Consider the following 4,435-nt stretch of genomic DNA (forward strand, 5'->3'; position numbering starts at 1 on the left):
TTTCTCTAGCAGCAGATGCTCCTTTGTCCTGAGGGATTCCGAGGATCAACAACTATGCCTTTCTTGAAAGCCAAGAGCACCGATCTATCAGTATTTATATCGTCATGTGAGCAGAGGAATAAAATAGAATGGGAAGATGAGAAGGAGAAATTGGATTATGGCCATGTTGAGAAACCCCATTTGATAATTTTTTGTTGTGTTACTGTGGCTAATGGAAAACTCCACTACCTCTCTTAATTTCTAAACTTGTAAAAGAGATGATATGGCAAAGTCATATGTTTATCATTTTCGTGCTATCCAATGGACATCAAATGATTAGTTATTTTCAGAGATCTCCCCCTCTTCTTCTCAACGCAAAAACAGGTACTCGAAGCCAAAACAGGATATTCTAAGCCAAAATTTACTTGGTCGAAGCCAAAAATTACTTGGTCGAAGTGAAAAATGTGTTTTCTGTAACATTCGCCGTTGTGTTTTTCGCTTCGACTAAACTTTTTTAGGTTTCGAATAACTGGTTTTTTGCTTCGACTATCATTTTTTGGATTCGACTATCATTTTTGGCTTGGAGTAACTTTTTTTTGGCTTCAACTGGCATTTTTTGGGCTTCGACTATCATTTTTGCCAAACTTACATTTTGCTTCGAGTACCATTTTGGCTTCCACTACCCTTTTGCCTAGTGAAAGCTCTTTGGGCAACTGATTTTGGCTACAACCACTAGAAAAGGGGAAATACTTACAAAGATAATGAGATTTTGGATATTTGGAGGAAGAAAAAGAAAATGAGAAAGGGGCGTCTCTAGAGAACTCCTTCTAACCTCTCAAGACAAATGGGCATATGCCGGAGAAATGAAGATGTTTCGCCGGAGAGGAAGACTTTTTTCGCCGGAGAAGAAGGCTTCTATCGCCGGAAAGATAAAGTGTAAAAACAAAGAAGAGAAAGATAAAGTATGGTTAGGGGTATTTTCGTCTTAAAAAGTTCTTTTTTAATAAAGTAGCATTTGTTAGTGTTTTTTCAAAACTCAACTTTTTCTCGTCATTTTTTCAACTCTACAGCATGCAACAGTAATTGATCCAAAGTACAACAGTTATGTAGTAGCTAACTTTTAAAGAAATACAAATGAAAAAATCTAGGGAATGGAAACAGATTCCATTTGAGAGAAACTCAATATATGAATTGGGATTTTATTTCGGTACCGTTTTAGATTTAGAAATAGTTCACAAATCTAACCAGGTATCAAAATTGGAAGTTTTCATGTGTGACATCACTCATATGCCTCCTATCTGATGCCTGTGGTGGCATCAGATAGGTAAGCATGTGACATCACTCATATGCCTCTCTCTCTCTCTCTCTCTCTCTCTCTGCATATCAATCTCTTTTTTTTTTATGGGTGCCGATCTTGGATGCGCTGAGATCGCTTAAACGCCATCAGTTGATCCGTCTTCTGATTATAGTTTTCGGTCAAATCTTCGACCCGATCGTCGATCTGAATCATCCGAACATCGATCTGAGCACTCACTCTTGTCTTTCTGATTATTGATATGATCAATTCAATCAGATTTCGGATGCACTGCCTCAATTTATCCTTAGTTTTAATCTTCTTGTGGACAATCTTTCAAGTACAAATTGCATGTTTATGGTTATTACCTTTGAACTGAAGGATAGTAAGTCCATGGGAGATAATGATGGACTAACCAAATAGAATTCCAACTAATTTAAAAGTTCAAGTTCTTCCCAAACCTGCAGAGGGGTATCTGAAAACTCTTCGATAAAGTGGGTATTCATGTGCTCCTTGATATCAGAAAGAATCGGCTTGGTGAAGTAATCAAATTTCCAATCATCATTATCAAGTATCAACGAGCTTTTTTCACAGATATCAGTTAAGAAACTTTGAGATGAACATGGGTCAACCCAAAAGCCAATACCATTTCCATTTCCAATAATGTGGCTTTGTTCCAATTTTGCAGTTTTCTTAAACCAAGACACCTTCCTGATTTTAGTCTGCACTCTGCAGACAGTTATTCCAATTGATTTTATGGAATATTTGTTGCGAGTTAAGTACCAGACCATAAAAAGCCTCTCAATTTCATCAATGACATTAAACTGGATAAGGCAGTTCTTAGGTATTCCAAACAACCAGCATATGATTGATGTTATACTTTCTGACCTGTAACATTCTGCTATATTTTGTTGAACCTTAGATGAAAATTGCTTAGCCCTAGCTCCTACCAGTAATCCATACAAGAACAGGCCCCATTTCTAAAATGATGGAACCGATTCCGATCCCTCATGATTATCTCTCGTCTATATATTTGTGAAATAAGCTTTGTACTTTCATGGCAATCCTCGCATACGCGTAGATTTTTTATAATTCGAAAAGGTGCATTGGAATGGGAAGCGACAAGAGCAAAAGCAATGGCTATCTTTTCACTGTGGTAAGAAAGGACACTCTTTCTCCTCCACATCTATATCAAACAACACTTCGTGGGTGCTTGGTCTATGACCAGAGGCATGCAGTTTCCTTGAAATCTCATCAAGCATGGCATAAATCTCTCGCGAATTTGGGTGTGTCTTATCTCCCATCATAAATTCATGTATGACCCCATCCATTTCAAGCAAGCTAGAGCCAGCAGTTTTGTTAATACCCTTATCTTTCATAACTTTCCTTACCCTCCTTACATCATCCCATCTATTGATGTTTGCATAAATGTTAGACAAAAGCACATAATTCCCACTATTCTCTGGCTCTAACTGAATCAAATGAGTTAGTGCTTCCTCTCCTAACTCTAAATTACCATGAATTCTACATGCTCCAAGCAAAGACCTCCACAAAACTGCATTAGACTTCATGGGCATTTTTCTAATGACTTCCTCGGCTTCCTTGAGCTGCCCAGCTCGACTGAGAAGATCAACTAGGCACCCATAATGCTCAATTTTCGGTTCGATCCCATAAAGCCCCTTCAAAGAGTTGAAACATTGGTGTCCCTCGTCCACCAATGCAACATGTGCACAAGCGCACATCACCACCAATAAGGTTACATCATCTATCCCAACGCCTTTAAACTTCATTGTTTCGAAAAGGTGGAAAGCTCGTTGGCCGGATCCGTGAATTGCAAGCCCATGGATCATGGTGTTATAACATAGAGTGTCTCTTTGGGGCAATGTATCAAACACTTGAGTAGCCAAATCGATGCGCCCACATTTTGCATACATGTTGATCAAAGCTGTGCCCAAGAATCGATTTAGACTAAGATCATTCCTCTTTATGTAAGTATGTGCCCATACACCTTGGCTAAGAACACCCAAATCAGCACAAGCACCAATCAAAGCCACAAGAGTTTTTTCATTAGGCCTTGTTTGTGAAAGTTGCATCTCAATAAATAGAAACAAAGCCTCAATGGATAAACCATTAGTGTTGGTAAATGCCACACTAGAGCCAATGCTACTTATATCACTAGAGCCAATGCTACTACGAGCATAAGCAGATATGATGGAGTTCCAAGCAGCTAAATCAGGTTTTAGAATTTGACTAAAGATATAACGAGCAAGGGCCAATTTGCCACATTTTGCGTAGAAATGGACTAATGAGGCTTGAACAAAGTGGTCAAAAGGGGGGTCTAGGAACTTTATCACCTGGGCATGGAGGGCTCGACCATGTTTGAACCATGGGTGGGACCCACATGCTTTGAAGAGAGATGGGTATGTGAAAATATTGGGTTTAAGTGTTTTTTCGCTAAGTATTCGAGAGTAGAGAGAGAATGCGAGAAGGGTATGGTTGTGAGTAGAAAGGGATGAGATGAGGGTGTTGAAGAGGAATATGGTTGGTTGAGAGACTTGGTTTAAGATGGAGATTGAGTAGGTTAAGCCTAGCATGGAGGATAAAGGAGGGAGTGAGGAAAAGTGAAGGATTCGGCTGAGAGGAAAGGTGTGGAGGAGGAGGCCTGTGGTGATCATATGGGCGTGGATTTGCTTGAATGTTTTTATGTTCTTGCATTTTTCTAAGAGCAATGAAGTTTGGTTGACGATTGGATTTTTGGGCTTCATGCAGGTTGATCTATGTGAGAGTCCAACTTCAAATATACCGATTTTTATTGGCATACCCTGTATGTTTTGGATTTCGAGTGCAAAACTGATTCTTTGAGTCAAAATCATGCGCAATTTTGAGTCATGTAATTAGTTTTGAACTCAAAATAAGTGCTCCTGTGTGTTTTGGATTTTCATAATTGATCTCAAGTCCAAAACTGACTGTTGGACTCAAAATTACGTAATTTTGAGTTCAATAATCAGTTTTGGACTAAAAAACAGAGCCTAAGTATTCAACTGAAATTTGCCCTTTTAATTTAAAGCATAATAATCAGTTTTGAACTCAAAATCAATTCTCATAATCGAAAATGAAATCAATTTTTAGAGCACACGTGGACACACATTTGTATCAGGGATA

At 38.6% G+C, this 4,435-nt stretch overlaps 1 pseudogene; it reads right to left on the reverse strand.

Moving 5' to 3' along the window:
• Positions 1–1,187: 1,187 nt before the first annotated feature.
• Positions 1,188–4,151, reverse strand: LOC143887127 (pentatricopeptide repeat-containing protein At5g43790-like; annotated as a pseudogene).
• Positions 4,152–4,435: the final 284 nt, after the last annotated feature.

The sequence above is a fragment of the Tasmannia lanceolata genome, unplaced genomic scaffold (assembly GCF_043159265.1).
Source record: "Tasmannia lanceolata isolate RefF3 unplaced genomic scaffold, GAP_Taslan_0.1 ptg000012l, whole genome shotgun sequence".
NCBI classification, from domain to species: Eukaryota; Viridiplantae; Streptophyta; class Magnoliopsida; order Canellales; family Winteraceae; genus Tasmannia; species Tasmannia lanceolata.